General features: G+C 32.4%; 2 long non-coding RNA genes across 2 annotated transcripts; one reads left to right on the plus strand and one right to left on the minus strand.

Moving 5' to 3' along the window:
* Positions 1-2,428: 2,428 nt before the first annotated feature.
* On the minus strand, positions 2,429-3,263 carry LOC141661554 (uncharacterized). The gene is made up of 2 exons (XR_012550018.1): positions 3,141-3,263; positions 2,429-3,018 (listed from the first exon to the last, which is right to left on the minus strand). It is a non-coding gene; the product is annotated as an uncharacterized LOC141661554 (long non-coding RNA).
* Positions 3,264-8,695: 5,432 nt separating this feature from the next.
* On the plus strand, positions 8,696-9,521 carry LOC141661556 (uncharacterized). Its single transcript, XR_012550019.1, has 2 exons — positions 8,696-8,787; positions 8,922-9,521. It is a non-coding gene; the product is annotated as an uncharacterized LOC141661556 (long non-coding RNA).
* The last annotated feature ends 4,230 nt before the right edge of the window (positions 9,522-13,751 follow it).

Genomic DNA, 13,751 nt, shown 5'->3' on the forward strand with positions numbered 1-13,751 from the left:
TTTACATTTAATCAAACTATTCTGCACATCTACTAGCAGTCTACATGATTCATAGGCTACTATAAAATCTATACAAAGTTGTTTGCAGAAATGTGCTACATGACTTATTGTTACATAAGCTACTCACCCGATGGATATCAATTAGTCATCTGTCGGGACTATATTGAATCATCCATCGGGACTATAATTGATCATCCGTTGGGTGCTACAAAATTCACTAAGTTAAATCTACTAAGGTGTTTTTTTAGCTTATCATCAAGTACACAACATATTCCTAACAGTGGTGTACCGGGGTGGAAACATATGATAGGGTGTCACGTTCAAATTTCACAATGAGTCATGTTCAAATTTCACAATGAAAGTAGCATTGATGTGGACAATTAATGACTATCCAGCACTTGGAAAGTAGCATCCATCATTTTTCTAGCACTTAACATCATATATATCAAGTTTTTAGATTTTCTATATTTGTTTTGCATTTTCATACATAATTATATGCATTCTTAGTTTGTGGTGATGTAGCTGGTATCATCTTCTATATATATGATTATTTTTTAGTAGTTCTTAAGGAGTGGAGGTCGAACAAAGTTCAACACTATGCATTGTCGAAGAATGTGCTACGCTTAAAATTTATTTGCCTATGCTGGCTGTTAAATTTAGATATACAGAACTCATCTCTTCTGAATATATCTATATTTAAATATTTTTATTTTATTTTTGTGAGAAAAAATATGCACAAGTGAAAATCATTTCTGTTTTTTCAGTCCATTTGCCTATGCCCGTTCTTGAAGAAAAATGATCATAGTCCATGTCACTTATAAAAATAAGTTAATAATGCATAATTTTATAGCTCGCTTGTTTGGTAGTTCTGCTTCTGGTTCCGATGCATATGCATCCATAATTCCACTTTATATCTTATTTTTATTTACAAAACCAACCTCATTTTACACTTGTTATGGTTTTTGTGTTTGGTCGAGGATAATGAAATGTTATAAGTATTATTAACGAGAAATAATAAAATTTGGAGGGATGATTAGGAAAAAATGATTACACTTGATATCTGCTTCTTTAATATAATTTATTTGCTCAGACGCGTTGTAAAAATTGAAATTATATGCCCCTCTTTTTTATTTTCACATTAAAACATGTTTATGAACCTTTTCTGAATTCTGATCAAACTCAGTTTCGAGAAACTTCCTAGCACCACAAATTATACCATTATTATATTTTTTCAATTACATAAGTTTGAATACCTGACTGAACCTTTCTGCTGAAGTTCATCTGTTGGATTCTTAAAAATTAAAATTGTTGTAAAAAAAACCAAATGTCCCTAAGTAAGACACTGAATATACGCGGCTATTGAGTCTTGGATTCTTGATCTATTGATTGATTGATATTTATGTGGATGTAAGTGTTATGATGGGAACCGGTGACTCACCTCAAGACTTCTAACCTAATTGATGATTGAATCTGTATTTTAGTGCATTGTATTATTAGCTACGTCTTCTACTTGCTTGAGCACCTACATTTTGTATTATTAGCTACGTCTTCTTCATCTATTATTTGATTATAATGATTTTAATTTGACTTTAAAATATTTTTTGACGTGTGCATATTGGAACATGAAATCTGAATTTCAATAGCTTAAATAATGGCACATTATTTTTTGTCTATATAGGGTGATACGCCAGAAATAGTTCCAGGGGAGCATACGAGGCTTTTACTAGAGATGGATGATGAGAACGACCTCGACCCGAATTTGTTCTACTGTCCTATTTATGAGTAGTTTTTATAAGTTTAATTACTTTTGTTAACTGGTACTTTTAAGAAAATTATGTAGCAGTTAACTTAAACTTGATATAGCAGCTGTTGTTTGGTACTTGTTTGATAGTTTTTAATGGATGTGTGTGGAATGTAAATTAAGTCTTGTCATTTTTGGTTGTTCATTTTTTCTGTTTTGACACATGTTATTAAATGTGAATGGTTAGTTAAATTTATAAATGAATGAAACGGGTTTCAATTCTAAAGAATTAAGAATGTAAGGCTCCATACCATTTTTGTGTCCTTGAAATTGACTATATAAAACTAGCGTCTTCGGTGACTTTAATAAGTAAGCGGGAAATTTAAAATTCAGTGAAAATCGAGAAGCGGGAAGTTCAAATTTTCACCAAAATGTTAATAAGGTGATGTTAAACTTTGACTTGAATTAAAAGCAATTGCCAAAGCGGTCGTTTTTATATAAATTCCACCGCGAAAAAGAATTTCGACTAGGTTAAAAGGCACCGATAGAAGGCGGTCGATTTTGTACAAAATTACACCAATTTTAGTCGTTTATGACTAAAAGCAACGGATTTTAAACCCATGGCTTTTAGCCTTTTTTCTTTTAGTGTAAATAAAGCCACGACAAATTTAGATTAAAAACAACAAATGATAAAATGAGATAACACATTGATTATAAGTTAGTGAGATACATAACTTCAATATAGATTCAAAACCACACCGATTATTAGTAGGTAATTATCATACAACTTTGTGATAATTAACTTGAAATCCCTAGAAGATTCCGATGATCTTTTATATGTGATACGGCACACATATATAATGCTAGAAAACATAAATCTGGTTATCTTACAAAGGTGATTAATTACTTCACATTCTTCATCAAAGCAGTTCATCCGATCCAACCATTTCACAAAGTAGAACACGTTTAGTCGCAAGAAATAGTTGCACACTTATAGGTATGGTGACTTTCACCAGAAGAATCGGCCTTATTATGCCCATAATTACCATAACTTTCGTTTCTGTCATCTTCATTTGTCTGAGCTTTCGCAGCATTGCTAGATTTAGGAACATTGGTTCTTGCCTTTGGGTTACTTTCGGGTTGAACTAAACTCCGACGAATTTCTCCTAATGGAAGACGTGTGGCATTGGTTAGGGAAGCTCCGAACATGAACAACATCATGGCCACTATGAGTAGAAACAAAATCTTCATTTGGAATATACTTCTTCAAATTTATCCTGCAAAACCAAGCTAGTGGTTTTAGAGCTATTAATTAGAAAGTCAGATAAATGAAGTTGGCGATATATTAACTTAAAGAATAAACTTGCTATTTATAGAGTTAAGCACTTGAGCTTATAACCTGTTTTTCCAAGCTTTGAGATGCTTAGACACTTAAGCTAGCTAGGTTGCATTTTGTACAAGTGAAGATGGATACTTTAAATAGAACAATTAATTAGTGGGATATGAAGATATGAAATGCGACTGGCTACCGGTTGGAGCCACTAATTAAAGTCTACTTTTTTCTCAAAACAATAGGAAATTACCGTCCACCAAGGTAATTAATTTGTTGACAGAATTAAGAAGCTTAATCAAATACAAACTAGCTAGTAGCAAACCCATCAATAGCTATAATCGTTCTAGATGCACATTCTGTGAATTTCAAAACTCAGTAACTTCAATAAAAGTTTTTCTAAACGGCGCAAGCTGCAGCTTAAATTTTTTTAGAGCAAATAACTTGTACTCGATCTAACTATTAGTTGTTGACACCTTCAAGGCAACCTCTTTGGTAGCTTAATGATATTCTTCTATTCAATATTTAATCAAAATATTAAAGTGCCGATTTCTATTTTAGTAGTAAATAATATTAAAAAAAATCTTGAAATTTTGGGAGAGATGTACAGGACATGAGTTGTGCTATATGACATATCAAATTAGGTACAAAAATTTAGTTTCAAATGATTTGACATTGTTGACCCGGCGATTTAAGATATTTTTATTAATGAAATTTATTTAGATAAATTTTTGGTGCCAATTTGACACCTCTAAAATTATTCATCACCTATATAGAAACAAGTGGTTTGTTTATTCATTATTCTAATAATTCATACCCACTAAGGCTTAATAATGATTTAAAATGATTATTTATGAGCACCTTTTCTATAAATACCTTTGATGCATATTCAACTTAGAGCTTAATTATGTTTCCACGATTAGATTTGGTACAAATCTGCCTGTGATGGAACCCTGATTATGAATCACTATAAGCTCCAGATATATCCATTAAATTTTGCAAGTATCTTACAAGAAATAGAGTCACCATTCCATTAGGATTAAACATCTTCACATATATATATATATATGTATCTGTAGAAAATTTTTTTAAAAAAAAAGATGACTTGTATAGTTTTAAGGTTTCATTCCGATTAGTGTGAGGTTTACATTAACTGATATGATATGTTTCAGCAAATTGCTCCAAGTCACTAGAATGTTTACTGGAAATTTCTATAAGGAGAAATTGATGGTAACCAAAATGAGTTGAAACTCATATAATATATATATATATATATATATATATATATATATATAAATATGTATACACACACCAGAGCACCTAGTTTGCCAAATAGATTGTATCATATAAATTTTAAAGTAACTGGTGGTCCTTGAGTTTTCTCAAACTCAATTTTTTGTCCAATGAGTAAGGTGCCCCAGACCCCAGTGTAGCATAGTTTAAACTTTAAAGTACTGGAACAAGCCTGGTTGCGGACGCTGGAAGTGACAACATTGTTCTTTTCAGACTTTTTCCTTCCGTACGAACTGTCCATTTTGGACTATACCATAAGCTAGAATTTGATATAAAACATTTCATATCACTAATTAAGCCAATCTTCGGGAAGATGCGATCAGAAGATTTCTAAGAGTTTATACATACACATTATTCACTTCCTCGCATCCACCTTGAGCTATTGATTTTAAATGCAATACCACAAATTTTTTTATTACTAAATCATAATCTTGAAAATCCTGCAGATTTAACATCTCAAATATTAAAACACATCAAAATCTCATAAGGAGAGATGATAAACAAAAAAACTCCACCAGTCAAGAATAGATTTATTTAACAAAACAAACTATCTAGAAAGCAGATATTTTTGTTAAGTAATCAGGTCCATGATCTTATATTTTTATTATAACAATCTTGCCTAAGTAGTGAGGAGTATAATTGAAAAACAAGTGCACTAACAAAGGAAAAGAATATATTTGGAGCTCTTCGCTAGTGAAAATCGATGATATATAGCACCGACGGCTGAGCAGAGAATAAACTTGAAAAAGGGCGGCAGCTTGTAAAAACGTTTTAATCGAATTCTTACACTACAAGAAAATAAGGTATAAATACAACTGGAGTCGAATACAACCATATCTGGTTCAATTTAAGAGTCGCGGCTAAATTCAATCGAGAGCAGTTGTATTTAGGCGCAGTTGTAATTAGGCGGTTGAATTTACAAACAAATATAACCGACTAAATACGACCGAAATCAAATACAACCGCTAACAGTTGAATTTAGCCACATTACTTAATTCAATCGCCACCGGTTAATTTTAGTCTCGCCTAAATTCAACCGAATAATTATCATTACCGTAACTTATTTGCGTTTAGCCATTTTCTTAATGTAAAAAAAGAAGATATAACCACCATTTATAAATTTCAAACTCTAGCAATTAAAGTGCTGCATTGGATAAATTTTAACTATTATTACTTAACGGTTTAATTTAAATTAAATTAACAGGATCATTAATTTCGAATAGTTGTAAAACCAACAACATATAAATTTCCAGATACAAAACTATTGATACGACAGTGAAATAAATTAATTAGTATTGATAAATTCTTGTTGCTGTTGGAAAAGGATTTACATCAGCTGCAGTACTGTCAGCGGGAGAAGAACCCTACCATGATAGATAAGCAAACAACTCCAGATTTTTTGATTATGAAAAGATACAATTAGTTAGAAGAAAGTGGTCGTTAATTTCATGATTTACTATCATAATCATAATTTACATAATGGCTAACATATTCCACCGATCAACAATGAAACGGGGTAAAGATATACAATGACATATATGTATACATATATATGTGAGCATGTGTAACTGAGTACTATAAGACATAAACATGAATGCATGCTAGTACGTATTGATGACATGAGAATTGCCGGGGGTGAGGGGTCGACCGTGGACAGCCTTTCTGAATTATTCTCCATTAGAATGATGTATCACATTAAGCACACAGATGTAGTTTGGTTGGCTGAGGTTGACTCAGCCTGCCCGGACATTCTTATTTTGGGGGGCATTTGCATTTACAAGGAACAGAAGAACCGAGCTCAAGGAACTGGAAGCCCTTCAGCTCTGCGGGTGCCCAGTTGATAAATTATAAACAATCCATAACAAACTAAACTATTAGCAACTCATTGTGCACAACCTCCCGGCTCAAAATTTTGTGGGCCTAAAATAATTTAATTTGCATCTACAATCGTAATAATATGTTTTAACATTTCAGGTAAAATTTAAAAATGTTCGAGAAAATATTGTTCTAATATGTAATATGTAATCCCTTTAATTTACGGCTTGTTTATTCAACTTCCCTGGAAAAAAATTGGGCATTTATCGGCCGTTATTTAGGTCATTATTTGGTCAAAAACGGTTGATTTTTACCAATAATATTATCCCGGATCGTTATTTATTTTTTAGTCGATTTTATGATAAATGACCAGTATTATTGTCATATACGTATTGGAACCCATCTAATGTGTGTGAAGACCCGCGTCCTGATATGTTAGTGGGGGCTTTGATAGAGGGGCTCATAAACAAGCGTCTTTGAGAAAGTCCAATGCAATGCTATATAAATGATGTCATTTCTATAATTTCAAACCAAATGTCAAAAATTTCAACTACAGTGAAGTTCTATACTTGGCTGCAAATATGCATCCTTAATTCTAAATTTGAAACATGCATTTATGCATCTAACCATATCATCAAACTACTATTAATGAAATGAATGTTATTGTGTTTTAAATGTAACTTAGGAGAAAATGACAAAATTTACATAAATAAAGAAATATTTGGTTTCAAAATACATCTAGTTGAAGTTTTTATTTTAGCATCAAAAAACATTTTTTGGTGCCAAATTATAATAATAACTATTTTGCATTTTACATTGAACTTGCTCTTATAACTAAATTAAGTAGGCAAATTCCAACCGTCTAAATTAAATTCATTGTAGAATGTAAACATATTAATTTTTTTACCTTATTATCTAAACTTTGACAAAAGTTAAGTATATAGGATGTTTCATTCATAACTTTTATAGTTAACACGGTGTTCCCGGAATTCCTTATTAATAACTGAAAGAAATTAATCTAGGAAAAAAAGAGAAACATAAGTTTTAATGAAACTTTTTATTTTCATATATATTCATGATTTTTTTAAGGAAAGAAAAGAAAGTGAAATTATGTCAAATATTTGCTATCACAATTTATCTTTCACTCAATTATTTCACCTTTTAAAGATTTTTTTTGAGAATTAATCACATCTTCAAAATTTCTAAAAATATGTTAAATAAATAAACAAATATAATTATTTTTCTTTGATATCTAGAGTCTTAAAATTGCGAAGACAACATAAAACTAAATCACACATATATAGTTTTAAAATGATCCGGGTAGAACATGGTATCTATTTACTTAGTGTTGGATATAGTATCCTGATTCGAGTCTAATATCATTTTAGTTAGATATGAACTGATCTTGCGTGGTGTGATTCAGATATGAGCTAATACCGTATTTTTTCAAATCATGTAATATATAATTTATCAGATATGAGTCAAATATTATTCACTAACATTTTTATATTTAAACTATAAATTGATTATATATTCTAAAATATATTGATATAATATTATAACAACACAATAGTAATTAACAAGTTAAAAACTTAAATTATAAGATGTATCAAATATACATGATGATAATTATTATATTTTGGCAAATAAATCATGTTTTATAAAATAAATAAATTTACGGAACCTAGTAAGAGATTATAAAATTACTATTTACTTAGAAATATAATGTGTTAAAAATGTAACTCGTATTTGGCTTTTAACAGAATACGGGCTAGGGGTCTTGTTCGGGTAGGATAATTTTTTTTAAAAAGATATTATGAGGCATAATTTATAATTTTGGTAGGTACATAATTAATATGAGCTCGAAACTTTCCTCGTAATTATATATAAATGCTCGTATTTATAATCATATTTTATCCAAGTTTGATATATCCGTTATATTTGGATCATATATAAAACGGATATAAATTATATAAAATATTTTCGATTTAAATATAAATCGAGATATTATATAGCGTGCATTAATTTGTAACTCTATGTAAAGAGCTGATGTGGTTAATTGGTGGTCGGAGATATGTGAATTTAGTCATTTCAAAAATAGTATTATCAAGAAATTAGAGTTGGATTACCGATAAGTACAAACATTAACTTATTAATTATTGTATTATTTAATCAAACATTACCTTAATTCAATTTATTATTGAAGGAGGTTAATTTCATCATAAGCAAGTGTAACCTAATAAATTTTTTTCACACAATATGTATTGTATAGCTAGAGCTTTATACTTCATTTATAGCTCACAACATAGATATCGTATTAATAATTATCAAAGTTTTGAATTTAGCTAGCCAGAGAATGCAATCTCTCAACTTGCACCACTACTCGATTTTGATGAACCCTGACGGGGAAACATTCTCGAAGTACAATCCTTTTCTAATCAAATAATTGATCAAGATCTGCATTAATTGTTGAAAATTGTTTTATTTAATCATCATATATAATATTTTTCAGCGAATGATAAACGATGCAATTACGAGCTAGTATATATAACACTCCTGTCTAGCCCCTCTTCATCAATTATATACTATGTAACATAAAATATCTAAGGTACGCTCTAAACCTAGCTATTTTTAATAAGATATATAGAAATACAACCTCTCCTATATTTTATTCTACACATTTAAATAGAGTTGTTTTTTTTTATTTAGGGGAACTGACAATGTGTTTCTTGTTTATTATAGGGATTTTAAAGAGGACTATTAATATAAGTGATCATGATGAAGATAACATTGCTAATACTCATGGTATCCTTGGTGCTGACTTCAGCGACTACTGATCAAGTCAATGAGATGGACACCGGAAATCATTATCAGAGAACTCCTGTCACCGTTAATGCAAAACTTGGCAGAAAGGTAGATGGTGGTGTGAACAGTAATGATCAGGGGACTACTAAAACTATTAACAGTAATAATGCAGCTGTTGGAAATTTTAAGAAGATTAGTGATGCTGATGGCTATAACTTCCCACGTGACTCGAGCACCGGATCACACCATAGATATACTGGTATCAACGCTCCAAATTAGAAGGGCCAAATATTAATGAAGCTACCTGATATTAATGAAGCTCCTCATGCATGCAATGGATCCATGTTCTGTGAATTAGTACTTGTCTGTTTCTGTTTGTTTTTGTAATAAAGATCGCATTCGTGAGAACAGGACGTTGCGGATGCAGTTTATGTACGTACATATATAGTGTGTTTGTTGCTTGAATTTGTATTAATACTGACAACCTATATGTCTCTTAATAAAATGATCATGGCCAGCATGAGTTGTTTTCCTTAATGTCTCGCTGTAACTATACTATAAGCTATATACTGATGTTGAGATAGCTTTTAAAAAATTCTACTTAGCGGTTGTATAAAAACAACACTCTGACTACGATGCCCTGTCTCCATAGTTAATCTTCACAGCAATGCTGATTGTTCCATTATGCATGAAGGCAGACAGTCCATTGCAGAACATGAGGACTCGCTCGTGCTGCGGTTTTCATGAGTGTCTCCGTTGCGTATCTGGTTGGGAAATCTTAAAATTGGTAAATTATGACTTAAAATGAATAATTTACTTATAAGTGATAAGTACGTAGGTGTTTGTAAGTTAGAATTTCTTTTTACTTAAATGAACTAAAATAATTAATTTTTAAATATAATTATATTTATTTGTGATTCTTAACCTTAATTAATATTTAAAACATATATTTGAAACTAAAGTTAATAAAAAAGTGGAAAATCAAAATAAGTAAGAAAAAATACGTCGTTACTAACATTCAACTTATCAACTTATAAGTTATAAATTCTAATTATAAGTTGGGTCGAAAAACACTAGTCGATAATTTGTTTTTTTTTCGTAGGTAACCCACAGTCGCTACCCTTCGGGTGCGCACTGGGTAAACCCTATGGGCTCACATAATAGCCTGTAAACCACGTGAACCAAGGTAAACCGCATCTAAGCGACAGGCTCTGACTCATGAGCCATAATCATAAATTCTCCTCCCGTGGGATTCGAACCTGTGACCAAGAGGATAGTTATCCCCTCTTTAACCAACTAAGCCAACCCTTGCAGGCTTGTCGATAAATTGTTACGAACTTATAAGTCGTAAACTGACTTATGATCTTTGTTATGTTAGGAGTTGTCCCACTTCATTTGTGGGAATAAAATTTTTCTAGAATATAAGAAGTCAGATAACTCCATTAGGATTAGGCCTTTTGGGATGGGCCTAAAAATAAAATACAATTAGGCTCGGACGAAAGTGGACAATATCATACTAATGTGGAGTTAGGTCTGCTTAGCAAGCCCAACGACTGGTATCTGTTCGCACTAAAACACACGCAAAATACACGCAAGCGCACGTGATCACAAGTAGTATAAGATATAAGTCAAGTTCGTTCCCACAGGTACTGATTTAGGTTAAGTTCATATTATGCACCTATGCAACAATGTATGGTTATCGTTCAATGCTAAGATAAATAACAAATTCAGTTTTGATTTAACTAAGAGATTATACTAAATAACATTAACTAAGAGACTTAAGATTGAATTACTTATATGCGAATAAACATGGGATTCTAACTTCATTAAATACTTCATTCAAAGTTCATGCTCTTTTACCCTAGCATGTGATGGTGATGACAACTAATCAGATAACACGAAATTAGTATATGCCAACTTTCGTTATACGTATACCCTACTACTAAGCATCCATAATTAAGATAGAAGATAACAGACACCAATTATGCTTAGTCCCTATATGTCTATAAAGATTGAAAATATAATGGTTTAAGAGCAAGTTATCTATCGTGATTACATAGGGCAGATAAGATGGTTAAAATTACCCACGAATTATGCATGTCAATCATACATAAACCTATACTAATATGGCAAGTTCTAAACCTCTATATTCACTGTCGCTTCAATAGAGATTAACAAACAATCTTAGATGTTAGCTACGCATCAAAGACGAATAAGCACAACCAAACTAGGAAATCATAAATCACCACACACAAAGGATTATAAAATAATTAACTATTGAAATCCATAAATAAATCCGTTCGAACCCCATGACAACGATTGGTTCATAATTGAACTCATCATCACCATTGGTTCTAATAAAAACATGATAATAAACAATATAAGAGTACTAGGGTTCAAAGACAAATCGAAAGCAAGCATCCGAAGTACAACTATATTGAAGAATATAAAAGTCTTCTTCTCCGTAGCCGTCTTGTGCTCTCTAGGTCTTCTCAGTGCTCTCTCTTGTCTTCTTGTTATTAAAAACGTCTTTTCATTGGTTTATAAAGCTTCTGGACGACCTGGGCCCTCAAAATCTTCGAATGCAAGTCAAATCAGGATTCTGTCAAAAGGACCTGGCGCGGCCACCCCAATCCCCGCGCGGGCGCGCGCGATTTATGTCTCTGGTGCGGCCGCCCCGCCTTCCGCGCGGGCGTGCCGTACCTCTGGATTTTTCTTCAATTTCTTGCTTCTGCTGTATCTTGAGTTCCGTCTATCAAAAATTGGCGATCCAATGATCCACGCGAAGCTATCGAGATGCTTTTCAATATGAGAATGGCCTAGGCTTCAGAATCTAACCTCCTTTCAGTATATTTCCTTGAAAAGCTCATTTATTCATCCAACTAATGCCTGTAATGCAAAGACACAAAAACATGACAAAAATACCAATAACTTGAGTCCAAAACACCAACTTAAGCCTATAATGAAGCATTCCAAGTAGATATAAAATTCACTTATCACACCCCCAAACTTGAGTCGATGCTTGTCCTCAAGCATAAACAGACTCAAAAACTACCAAACAAAACTAATGCATGAATGTAACTACGTGAAAATGCAACTAGATGACAATGCAGTCGATCCCATCGGAATAACCATACCCAAATGAATAAGCCAATGCCTCTGAAAATGCAACGACTTAAAACAGAGTTCGAATAAACCCCACAAACCAACTCACAAACCAGAAATGTGCGTTTGTGGATGCTTAACAGATATACTCTCGTTACTAGATCAATAACCATAACTTATTTATCATCAAAACAATCACAAGTTTATAAACAGAATAGACGTTAAATGCATAATGACTCACAACACCTCCTTTTTACTAGAGTTATACAAGGTTTCACGCTATTATTGAACACATAACATAAATGCTTATTTGAACGTGCAATGAATGAGGTTCCAAAAGACTTATACAATAATACACATGTAGCGAGCTTTAGGTTAGCAGATCCCAGACTATCAAAGCCTTAGGTCACTAGGCACAAAGTCCCCTAGAACTTAATAACTCGAGTATTAAAGAGCTCACTCTTGATCAATTGTGCATAAACATATATTTTTTTTCTCTTTTTTTTTCTTTTTTTTCCTTTTTTTTACAATTTCTGAATGAGTGCGTTTCGCTCCATCTCATTCAACCCTAGATTACTCATAAATATGAGCCGGCTACTAGCTATTTGACGCCTATCCTTATTCACAACTAGCAATAAAATCCCAGTTTTTCTCCAATTTAAAATTCAGTATTCTTTTTGTTATTACGAGAATACCAAAAATTCTAGATATAAACAAGTGATCCAATCTCAACAAAAAACAAATATGATCATGATCTAGCTCCAAAGCAACCTATAAGACTTTATGAATTTTTTTCTGGCATGTAAATCAATTCATTAAGACTTAAACAACCCTATATTCGCCATCACCACACTCAAATCAACATCAAGTTATCAATCAGAAATAGCTCAACCAAAGGGATCATGGTATATGCATGCACAAGCCACTATATGAACTCATATAAAAACACAAACAAATATGTCCTATATGAACAATCAAGCAAAAATATGAATGAAATACAACTACACATGCAATATGAATCTATATGAATCTATATGAACACACACAAACTAATCCTTATATTATCACCCCCAAACTAAAAAATTTCAATGTCCTTATTGAAGGTAATAATAAGGATTTCAGGCATACCTAGTTATCAGAAAAATCACCCTCCTTGGGTGGAGTGTCAGGTGGCAGATACACGGAATCGGCACCAAACACTGGCCAATCAACCTCAATACTAGTGGTTCGGAAAGCAGTGCCCAAAGCCTTTGTCAAGTCGGCCGCAAAATGACTGTGCATGTCGTGCATCGTATCCATGCGTCTGGTTAATCTACAAAGCTTCGTCACAATAGAGGCATGAGGAATCGCCCTGGATGTCCGGCTTCACAAAAACCGCAAAATATTCTGATATATCAAATGGCCGAGATCCACATACTCCTCATTCAAGATCCCCCAGAGTAAAATAGCATGATCAATAATAAAATCATGCTGATGTGAGAAAGGCATAATATTGGCACACACAAAAACATTCCATGCATGAGCATACATGTTCATGCAAGCCGCCGAAAAATTGAGCGGCTTATTCATTCCCAACTTGCACTTCTATTGTGTTCCCAGAATACACAACTCAACCACAATATGATCAAAATCAAAATCCTCCCTTGTCTTGTTTACCCATTC

Source organism: Apium graveolens, chromosome 5, assembly GCF_009905375.1.
Source record: "Apium graveolens cultivar Ventura chromosome 5, ASM990537v1, whole genome shotgun sequence".
Classification (NCBI taxonomy): domain Eukaryota; kingdom Viridiplantae; phylum Streptophyta; class Magnoliopsida; order Apiales; family Apiaceae; genus Apium; species Apium graveolens.